We start from the raw sequence: 12,539 nt of genomic DNA on the forward strand, positions 1-12,539 counted from the left end.
TCTAAGAGTATCAAATAAGACCCTGCTTTCAAATTCCTTTAAAACCACCTCACTGTATGATTTTTTTTTCCCTTAAAAAGGTGGCAATGATAGTATGAAAGATATGTTTGCTCAACACTTAAGTTGAGTCAGTTATAAGCATCAAAAATTGAAGTGCCTTCAAGCAAAAACTAAATAATGCAAACGGTATTTTTATTGGAGAGCAAGTTAGGATTCCATTTCAGTGTGCTCCTTTATTGCTTTCCCATCTTTAAAAAATGGTATTACGGTTCAGTGTAAACCAAATGGGTTGAAAAGGGGTGGTAAAACATTGAGAGTACTGTCTGACTGTGGTCTGGGGGAATATCTCACCACTCAGTAGTCTCGGCTTTAACAAGGGATCGAAACTCAAACCATATGATTAATGGTAATAAAAGAAAATGACAATTTTATGTTTGCAGTAAGTTTGCATCTTTTGGTTATGATAAAAAGGCAGTTTTTTTGTAACATGATAGTGCAAAAAGATTTTTTTTCTGTTTAGGGTATTGCTTGTGAAAATGATGTGCCGACTTTCCACATATTAAAGTTTTCAAAATGGATTTCTTCTCTACATTTCAGTGACCTCCAATAGATAATGTTACTATTCAACTGTAACCTGCTATTAAGATCAGAATAAGAAATAGCAACTTTGGGTTTTTCATCTTTTTTTTTGTTTGTTTGTTTTTGTTCCCTTCCCAGTAATTTCTTTTTTTATTCATCTTCAGATTTATCCATCCTTGGCAATTTCGAGCTAGAAGAAACAAATTAAGAAAAAAAATTAATTGACTTTATTTGCTTTAATGCTGCCAGCCCATATTATCTGCTTTCTTAAATGAGTTTGGAATTGCCAGCTTTGAGGGTATTACACTACATTTTGGGTTGCTGCCAGCATATCCTGAGCAAATATATTTAAATCAAAGCTAAGCTGCTTAAATATTCATGTTATGCTCTTATTATGGTTTAGAGAAATGTGAAACCATTTAAGATTTGCAAACCTGTTACATGGCCAAAAAAATGTATTTGAACTGTCAGAAATATGCTTTAAATTGATAATGTTAACCTAGTTTAATAAGGAAAGGTTTCCACAGTCTTATTAGTTGTGATGCATTCAAAATGTCTAATTTGTTTGTGATTTTCCAGTCACTAGAGCAATACAAGTGTAATATTTTTCTTCTGAATTATCTGTTGGAAATGATATCCCCTCCCCAGAATGTTATGTTAGTAAATGTATAGACTCTTCCATTCCATGTGCTTTATATCTATATTTTGATTTTATAAGCACCCCTTTGGCACATATACATTAAATTTTATTATATTAATGTTCTCTTCTTGCTTCATTGGCATGTTTCTTTAAAATAGCCCAAATTTTAAATTTTATGTAAAATATCAACTTACTTCCCAGGGACAGGCTTTGAGGATTCCCAACTGTTTGAACAAATCATAATATATAAAAAAGGAAATAACCAAGAAAGTTGAACACCAAATAACCAGTACATGAAACAATAAAGGAAGCAAAGGAGGAGAAGCTGAACTCACATTCTTTATATAAAGAGGCAAAATTGAGCTATTTCTACTGCAGATTGAAGCAAGCAGCCCTCTTTCATTGCTGCCTCCTTCCTCTGCCCCTTCTCCTCCTCCTTAGTCTTCTGTTTTTCCTTTCTTGATTGGTAGCATTACCAATTGAAGATTTAAAGCATCTCACTTTGTATAAAACAATGTTTGTTCCCTTTACTTTCTTTCAAGACAAACTATTCAGAATTTTTAAGTTACAGAATAACAAAAGCTATTTATTTATAATCATAGATTCTAATGACAGCAGAATGGTCTGTGATTTATGTAATGGAGCATTTCTAAAGCATTTTGCAGGATTCAATATAAATTCATGAAATGCCAGGGAGAATTGCTATTGTGTGACCTCCAGCCCTCAATGAGTGTGGCCAAGTATGCTGGACCTTCCGGCCAGGGGAAGAACCTGCAAAGCCAGTGCAGCTGTCCCGGACAAGCCACTGGTGCTGTTTTATGCCTTCTGTTAAAACGTTCAGATTTAAATATAGGAAAGTGACCAGTAACAGCAAGAGGTCTGGCCATGGGACTGCTTAGTATAACATGCCCTCAACTGAGCTTTTTTGTTTTTTTAATGATCTACAATAAAACCTTTTAGGGTCCAGTCAATCCAACCATTAGCTATTACAAATTCCATTCTCTATGTTGTAGTGTTAGAGAAAAGTTCCAGTACATTTCTCTGTGGGGAAACCATAGGTAGGTTTTTTTGTTCTAGTAAGACATAAGCCTTACTAGGACAGAGCTTGTGAGGATTGCAGAAGCATCAGCTTTAGTCTCTGCTGTGAAAAGGAGTTAAATCCTATTGGTATAAATTTGAAGGGTTCTCACAATTTTCAGACATTGATCATGAACATTTATATATGACAGTATCTATATTTTGTTAAAATTCAGTAGCTCTAACTGAGCATTCTAAATCAGATCAACAATGCCTAATCAGAACTATTTTCCATGTTTTAAATTAAATAATTATGTTTTTAGTAAATCTGTTTTTAAGTTCTGAACTTGTATGCCATTTATGAAAGAGAGTGAATAATCTATCTGCTCTTAAAATGAGATGGTGACTTTGCTAAGTCAGAATGAAAATATTCTGTGTATTATATGGACTGTATTCTGAGTAAAAAGGAATGTTCACTTTAAGGTAAACCAAAGAAAAAATTGGTATTTGTAACATACTAATAATTTAGTCTACTTTTCTAATTAAATATTTTCATTATAGCAGTTAAACAATAGTATCACAGAAAAATTGGAAAATGGAAACAAGAAAAACTTTTCACTTATAACTACTTCTGATATACTTGTTAGCAATGTAGTTAATTTTCTTTCAGATATTTATGCATTAATTTTTTTCGTAGGCAATTTTGTGTCTGGCTTTTTCACATCAGATTAAATTATACACATTTTCCCATGTTGCTATATTTATAACCATTTGGTTTTTGTTTTGTTTTTACTTCTTAGGTTAAACGTATTGTGGTTGTTTTTAAATTGTTATTAGTTCCAAATGATTAGAAATCCAGGTTCTACTCCCAGGTTAGGATTTAGCTGTATTTGTGAAACCTCTTCTTTCTCACAAAAAGAATGATGAGGGAAGCTGGCTATAAAGCCCACAGAAAGCTAATAAATAAAGAAGGAACAGCCCACGATGTAAGTCAGTCCATCAGTAAGAGCAGGTACCAGTGATAATTGGCATCGATATTTTCATATTAAGCATTAATTCTCCAAATTGAGGTTATTGGATTCACCACATATTCAAGTATGTGTGACTAACTAAATGATTTGTTTTAGCTTTGGTTATACTCTCTTAGACTTTTCCATAGATCTAAACTGTGGGGATTCTTTTCTTACAAAAGCTTCAAATTGCACTGAGGATCCTAAAATCCCTTCACACATACCTGTGCATGCACAGTTAAATGTGCACCAAATGTATTACTTTTAACAGTGTTATTTCTTTAATTTTTTTCATATAATTCTGCATTTTTAACTGTTGTTTGGAATAATTTTATAAGACTTTCTAATTTATCTTCCAATTTTTGTTTCACATTTTATCTACTGGATTTAGTGATAACAGGAATAAAAGTATTATTTGGGGGAGGTGTTGTATGGTGGGCCATGGCGATTGATGGCATGTGGCAGGGTTGGGTAAGAAAACGGGGCAGAATCAGTTGGCAAAGTGGGTTGATTTGCTTATTTTTGCTGCTTTAAATGACTAAAAAAGAAGAAAAAAAAAACAAATGGTGGATCATGGTTTTAGAAATGTTCTGTTTGGTCCTAATGATTTTAGGAATTTATTGTATCTTATATGTTGAACACCCTTTTTCCAAAGAGTATTCCATAATTCAAAGCAGCACTTTTGTTGTGAGTAGACTGGGAAGAGACCAAAATTCTTCTCCAGAGAATGGGGAGCACTTCTATTTATTTTCTTACTGCCTCAATTCTCTACTGACTTGTTCTCTCCCTCCTTGTAGCACACCATGGGCCAGTCTCCATCGTCATAGCAGTGTTACAGGTGCTATGCCATAAAATAACTAGACCTAGATTAGACTTATACTTCTCAAGGTAATTTCAATAGAATTTGACATTTTGGGGAGTTTTTACAAATTGAGGACTCAATAATTTTCCTAAATTCTCTTATAGTGGTCCAACTGCCTAAATAATATGATAGATAATGGTTTGATTTGGAAACCTATAAACATGGTAAACCTGTATTAATGTTGCCTCATTTAGATATATTACAGGTTTAGTAGGTGATAAAATGGTGCTACTTATGACTTTCTAGTGTGATTTTTTTAAAAAAAATTATAATGTTTATTCATTTTTTGAGAGAGAGATGGAGACAGAGTAAGAGTAGGGGAGGCACAGAGAGAGAGGAAGACACAGAAACCGAAGCAGGCTCCAGGCTCTGAGCTGTCAGCACAGAGCCCGATGCAGGATCTGAACCCACAAGCCATGAGATCATGACCTGAGCCAAAGTCAGACACTTAACTGACAGAGCCACCTAGGCGCCCCTGGGGTAATTTTTTTTAATATTGGTGTGTGATCTGATTGCACTATAGTACTTCTGATGGTAGATGTCATCAGAATCAGGATTACAACTCCATAAGAACAGAGTCTGTTCAATATATAATCAAATTAAACCGCTGATAGTTTACCCTGAATTAGAAGTGAAAACTCAAGAGGCCAGGATACAAGAAGACTTAAATGTTGGTTTTTCTAGGAGTCAGATGTAAAATTTTAGGGAGGTGATGTAACAGTTTTGGGTTTCTGTAAATGGAATTTGACTAGATAGTCTTGAAAGTCCATTCTAGATCTGAAATGACCTTTAAATATAGGCTTGTTCTGGTTTCTGAAATTTCAGCTACTGCAATAATTTCTACAGATTAAGGCACTATCTACAGGAACCTTTTATTAACATGTAACATATTACTGTGAAAGTAATCCATTATCTGAGTAAGACTCATTAACACATTAGCTCAGCTTATGAGATGAGTTGGCTGCCATTCATCAGATTAGATGTCCCAAAGGGGTGTTGGTGTGGGACCTGTCATAGAACAGGCCCTCAGTAGACTCTCATGTTATTTGAAAAAGGAGATAATTTGCATGTTTGATTCATGAACTTGATCTGGAATACAAGATACTTCTATTATAGAGCTCATCTTGGAGGGTCTAGATACCTTTAGATGGTTGAACATAGATAGGAATAGGGGCAAACTTTAAAACGAAAAGAGGGATATTGAAAGGAGCATGTGAGTTTTTGAGAACGTAGTGAAGGAAAATTTCATTAGTATCATAAATTTTGATTGCATGTGGTCTGAATTGATATGAAAGGATATTATGAAAGCCTCGAATCTAGAAATGATTTAGTAGAACCCAGAATGAGATACTGTATATTTTCATTTTGAGGTAGAATGCTTTCCTTGGAATAATTTATACTGAAACTTGCTTAGGCTGAATATTGTTTGCTCAGGAAGCTACATGGTGGTGGACTTAGGGGAGGAGAGATACAGGATCCCCTAGTTAGAGTTGTTACGAAAATCAAATTCTGAAAAGCAGAGTAGGTAAATTTAGTCAAATGACCAGTAATTATATGAAATAAACATTATTTGTATACACTGTATCTAGAGAACAATATTTGGCATGTAATAAATGCTTAAATGTTTTTGTTGAAAGAATGAAAATAATAAGTAACCCAGATGAGTGTTTGGTATGCACATGTGTGTATTCATATGTGAATACAAACTTAATTTTGAAAAAATTTAAAGAGAATTTAAGAGGAATGTAAACTATATACTATATTTCTTTATAAGTCTTGGGTTGTGGCGTTATTAAGACTTTTATTTTTGGGGTGCCTGGGTGGCTTGGTCAGTTAAGCGTCCGACTTCAGCTCAGGTCATGATCTCACAGTCTGTGAGTTCGAGCCCCGCGTTGGGCTCTGTGCTGACAGCTCAGAGCCTGGAGCCTGTTTCAGATTCTGTGTCTCCCTCTCTCTCTGCCCCTCCCCTGTTCATGCTCTGTCTCTCTCTGTCTCAAAAATAAATAAACGTTAAAAAAAATTTTAAAAAGACTTTTATTTTTAGCTGTTTGCATATCTAAGTCTTAAAAGTTTTTTTCTTTTCAGATATTTTAATCAAGCAAATAAAAAATAACTTTCATAGATAAAAGTATACCAAAATATTTTTCCAAAGAGGACACATGGCCAATAGGTACATGAAAAGATGTTCAACATCACTCATCATCAGGGAAATACAAATCAAAACCACAATGAGGTATCATCTCATATGTTTCAGAATTCCTAGAATCAAAAAGAAAAGAAATAACAAATTTTGGCAAGGATGTGGAGAAAAAGGAACCCTTGTGCACTGTTGTTGGAAATGCAAATTGGTTCAGACACAGTGGAAAACTCTATGGAGGTTCCTCAAAAAATTAAAATAGAATTGCCATATGATCTAGTAATTCCACTGCTGGATATTTACCCCCCAAAAATGAAAGCATTATTTTGAAAAGATATATGAAGCCCTAAGTTTATTGCAGCAATATTTATAATAGCCAGGATATGAAAGCAATGCAAGTGTCCATCCACAGATGAATGGATAAAGAAAATGTAGTATATACGCACAGTGGAATAAAAAGAATGAGATCTTGTCAATTGCAACAATATGTATAGATCTAGAAGATATAATGCTAAGTGAAATAAGTCAGACAGAGAAAGACAAGTACCATGTGATTTCACTCATAGGTGGAATTAAGAAACAAACAAATTAATAGAGAGAGAAAAAAAGAGACAAACCAAAAAACAGACTCTTAAATATAAAGAACAAACTGGTGGTTGTCAGACAGGAAGGAGGTGGGTAGGGGAATGGGTAGATAGATAAAGGAGATTAAAAATATCCTTATCAGGGAGAGCATTGACTAAATGTATAGAATTGTTGAATCATTATATTGTATACCTGAAACTAATATAACACTGTATGTTAATTGTACTTTAATTTTAAAAACTCCTCACAAAAAAATCCCAAAACAAACACAATGCTAGAGGACAAACCCAGAGTTTAGATGATTCTTCCTGCATTATTTGGGGGATGACCAAACCAGTGAGGTTCATCTAAATGAAGGAAGCTATGACAAAAGATGTACCACTTGGTTTAGTTGAATTGTTGGGATGATTGCTAAACAATTCTAAGGGGAGCACTGTGGTCTTTTTTGTTATGTGTTTATACTTAGGTGAAGCTAAGTATTGAGTGAGTAAAAATGACATGCTTATTTGGCTGTAGGTATGTAACTGTCAGTAATCAAGCCATTGCATAGGAATTTATGAGCAAATCCTGAGTATACATCTGGTTTTTTATTGTGTACATAATTTTAATATAAGCATCAATATTATAAACTGAGTAATCATAACAGAATAGGGGAAACTTGGTGAGGCATAAGCATATGTTAATCAGTTTATACTTCTTGAGGTCACTTATTGATTAAAAACAAATCTTGATGTCTTTAATGTGCATTAAATGGAGTAATTGCTTTTGGAAATTCAGTACAATGGCATCAAATATAAGTTAACAGTATGGCAATATGGTATTTAGCACTCTTGGGATTTCATCTTGTTTTTACACATGTATATAACCTTTATTAGTCAAGATAGCCTACCCACATTTTTGCTCTTGTGGGATACTTAATTTTTTTTTCATGGCTAAGTCTGACTTAATTAACATTTTGCCTTTCTCTTTGTAGAGATAAATGTCCATTTTAGTCCCTAAACACAATCTTTGGCCCCTGAACATAGACAAGTTGTAGTTATAGTTACTTCCTAAGTGCTCTAAAGGGTTCTTTTTATCTCTTTCATCAAGTTAGAAATTTCAACTATATTAATATTCAGGGTTTTAGTGCTTCACAGAAAGTTATTTCTTTGTATGTTTTTTTTCCTACATGAGAAAGTTGCCCTAGAATTAGAAATTGTTCACTGCTTGATTAAACAACAATTTCTGGGATGTCACAAAACCCTGTGGCTACTACTCTGAATAAAAGCAAAAGTGAGTGCTCACTTCAGCAGCACATATACTAAAATTGGAACGATACAGGGAAGAGAAAATGTGTTCAACATGAGCAGAATGTTTTACAGAAAATTTAAGATCATTAAATCTTTCTATAGTGCCTTTATTTAAGTGATGAAAATCATATTAGACCTTTGAATGGCAAAAAGCAAAAGCACTTAAATCATCATTTTTAAAGACTCTTCTATGGAAAGTAAGTATTCTATGCACTATGTATACTTTAAAAAACGTTAAAATATAGATTTCAGTTAAATTACATAGTTTTATTATTGCAATTATATCAGATTAAATTATTTTTATTCAGTATTCTACAAGTTTTAAAGAAAATTTCCTGAAAAATTTTAGCACATATATAGACAGAAGTTCCTTCCTTCCTTCCTTCCTTCCTTCCTTCCTTCCTTCCTTCCTTCCTCCCTTCCTCCCTTCCTTCCTTCCTCCCTTCCTTCCTTCTTCCTTCCTTCCTTCCTTCCTTCCTTCCTTCCTTCCTTCCTCTTTCTTTCTCTTTCTTTCTTTCTTTCTTTCTTCCTTCCTTCCTTCCTTCCTTCCCTCCTTTCTTTCTTTTTCTTCCTTCCTTCCTTCCTTCCTTCCTTCCTTCCTTCTTCCTTCCTTCCTTTCTTTCTTCCTTCCTTCCTTCCTTCCTTCCTTCCTTCCTTCCTTTCCTCCTTTCTTTCTTTTTCTTTCTTTCTTTCTTTCTTTCTTTCTTTCTTTCTTTCTTTTTCTTTCTTTCTTTCCTTCCTTCCTTCCTTCCTTCCTTCCTTCCTTCCTTCCTTCCTTCTACCAGGTTTGTTACTTACTTCCTTGATGGGGAAATTCATATATTCAATTCAGTGTTTCCAATATTTTCACATTTTGGCACACACAGAAAATGATGAGATCATCTATGACCAAGTGGTGGTAAACAAAGATGTTGGTAGTACAGATTTTGGCCCACGCTTGGGCCACCCAGCCTGCTGCAACACACCCCCAACCTGTGCACTGGTTGAGAAGTGCTGATGTAATCTGCACCAAGCACTGATTTAGCCTCAGTTCTAAGCACCTCGGATACAAAGCTCCATCAGACAGGATCAGGACCTTCTCTGTGTCCTGTGCCTGCCACAAAGACATTCACTTGGTGAAACCTGGTCCCCCTCTGCTTTGCAGCTGTGTCTAGTCCTGCAGTAGCTGCTTTTTAGCAAAATGTGGGTGCTTTTGCCAGTTCTCGGGTGGAGCTCCTCCCAAAGAGGCTCATTTATCTGCATGGAGTATTGCTATTTTAAACTTACTTCAAAACATAGGACTTATCATTCCAGGAGGCCAAAGATTTATCGATTTGAAAATAATTTTGAATCCAAAAGAATATGGCTGATATTGCTTAAAAAATTAAAATGCATTCTTTTTGTGATTATGATCCCCAGTTTTTTACTTCAATATTTTCAGAAAGTATAAAGCATCAAGGTTCTCTCTTTGTTTTTTTTTTTTTTTTTTTTTTTTTTTTTGCAAATTTGGAGTCTTAGTAACAGGAAAAATAAAACCTTTTTGGCCTGTCACTTTTTGCTTTTGTGTTATTCTTGGGTAGGGACTAAGACACTCAGCACACCTTCTCTGAAAGATTTTTTTTTTTTTTTAACCAGAAGCAGGAACTGTCAGCTCACATGTAATAAAAACTATTCATGCATGATTTCTAGCCCAATTTGGCAAACTCCAAGGGTCCCTTGAAAGGCAGCTGACATTTCTGATGATTACCTAAATTGAATTGAACCTTTGAATGTTGTCATTTTAAAGCATGTAAGAATCCGTCTAAAGGGGAAAGAGTTATAGCCATATAATACAATTTCTGTTGATGTGGAAGAAACCATTTAGTCTTCCATTTAGAAAGCACAAATGCATTTGCCATGCATATTAAGAAAATTTATCATGATATACTCTTCCTGAAATAACTTTCTCAATCTTTGTTAGTGTTTTTATAGACATAGGCTGAACACTTTTTGTAGAAGGCACAATTTGTTTGAACATGGTAGTGATGATTCTTCCTACAAATGGATCTTAACTATGCCTTATATATATATGTATGAATATATGAATATGAGAATGAGATTTTAGATTTATAGTTTTCAACTATATGGGACCAACTCTATTGGACCATTTGTGGTGGCCAGTGAGCAAATACCAAAAGTATAGAAGCTCACCATAGGAAAACATCCTCATGCATGCTCTTTACATTCTTATACTATAGAGGGTATTCTGCTTTGTAACATAGAAATTGCATACCTCTTGCCCTTATCCTTAACTATATCCTCCAAAATCTGTCCCTACTTTTGCCACTCTCATCCCTCTGTCTCCCAGTTTTCTAGATGTGCTGTGATGATTGTGAAGCCACAATGGAAGTATCACCTCCTCTGTGAAGCCCTTCCTAGCTTCTCCAGCTTTCTGTCTTCTAAGAAGTGTGCCACTGTGCTTTTCTTGGAGACATTTAAGTCTGTTTATACATGGACAGATGTTCAAAGGAGAAAAAGCATTTCTCTAGAGTAACTGTTTTATAGACGTAAGAGCCAGTGTAGAAAATTCTGATGTAATTAATGTTGGGGTAGGGGGGATAGCAGTTACTTCTCAATTCGAAGTTTGTTTCTTCTTGACTAGATGAATAGCTCCTAAAATAAACTTATATTAGTATTGTAACACTGTAACTGTAAATCTAATTTGTAGCAACATGCATTTTTAACATGCACAGAAACTGTTGCAAATAAACTGGAATAGTCCTTTGCAGTTTGGATTACTTTTTTAATATGGTAATAATACAGCACATTAACCCTTGGCCCATTTTGTATAGACAGAGAGGCTATTTACAATCCCATCCTGGAGAAATTAGCATTTAATCTTTGAACAGCAGGGGGTTATCTCTATACTGAGAATCTTCAATTTTCACTCTGCACTTTCTTCATTTTCTCTGGAAGGACACCTGGAAGAATTAAACATGGGTTCTCTAATATCAAATTGTGTGTCCTTAAGAAGCCTGAGGGAAAGCAGAAGGACATTCCCGACAAGTCAATTTTTTTACTTTGATGAAAAGTTGTCTGTCTTTTTTTATTTCGGCTTTATAACAAATTGACCCCTTGTAATGAAGTTTATGTAGGTAGTCACTTTATGATAAGAGTTAGAGGTGACATATAACTATTTTTAACAGCAGCACTTTTAGTACCAGTGTGTGTGCCCAGTGTGTGCGGCATTACCAACATATAATAGGAGGATACAGTATGGAGATACGGATGGTTAATTAAGGCAGATGAATTAGCTCGTTTTCCAGTTCCTAACTCCTGGATATGAGGCCATGTGGAAACTTATGTAAATGTTGGCTCTGAGTACTTATATTATTTTTCTATTGCTGATATAACATATTACCACAAACTTTATGGCTTGAAATAACACAGATTTATTATTTTATAGTTCTGTAGGCCAGAGTCTGCTGTTGGTATCACTGGAGTAAAATCAAAATGTCAGCAGAGCTGAATTTCTTCTCCAGCCTCTAGGGAAGAATCCTTTTCTTGCTTATGTAGTTATTGACAGCGTTCTGTTCCTTGTGGTTGTAGGACTGATATTCTGCTCTTTTGCTGGCTGTTGGTTGATGACTGTTCCCAGCTTGTAGATATTACCGCATTCCTTGTCTCATGACACCGTTCCTCCATCTTCAAAACCAATAATGGCTGATGGACTGCTCACATTGTATCTTTCCAACACAGCCATGAAAAAATTCTCCACTTTTAAGGATTCATGTGATTAAAATGAGACCACCAGGATGATCCCTGACAATCTGTACATCTAGTCCATACTGTTAATCACTTCTGCAATGTAACATAACATATTCATGGGTTCTGGGGATTAAAACATGCATTTATTCAGGAGACAGTTTTTCTGCCTACCACAATATGAGGGAAATAATCGCAATAGTTCTCAGTTGCCAAATATTATTTAGCATTAGGGATTACCAGGAGAATATCACTTTGGGTTAAATTGGGCTAATGAAAAGCATTGAGTAAAAACTTAGTTTTGTAAGTTCTAAAACCCCAAGTCTTTTGACTTCTGATATACTTTCTAAAGAACCAGCAGATTATATTCTCTGACATTTTTAGCTATTTTAAGACACATATAGCTGAAAATTTCTTCACAGGGATATATGCTTTTAAATCTCAGTCCTGACTCACTTGCTCTGTGATCTTGGGGAAATTATGTAACCTTTCTGGGCCTAATTTTTTGCTTAGGTGAAGTGGAAATACTAATAGTAATTGATTTTAGGATATTAAATATTAGTATGTTAATATATATTCCAGTTAGAATTATTAGTGCTTATCACTTTATAAGAGTTATGTATAATTATTGTAGAACCATACATTGCTACTAAGTAACCCCAGTGTTCTTCACTTAATAAATATTTCTCTCATATAA

This window comes from Panthera uncia, assembly GCF_023721935.1.
Source record: "Panthera uncia isolate 11264 chromosome B2 unlocalized genomic scaffold, Puncia_PCG_1.0 HiC_scaffold_24, whole genome shotgun sequence".
In the NCBI taxonomy this organism is placed as follows: domain Eukaryota; kingdom Metazoa; phylum Chordata; class Mammalia; order Carnivora; family Felidae; genus Panthera; species Panthera uncia.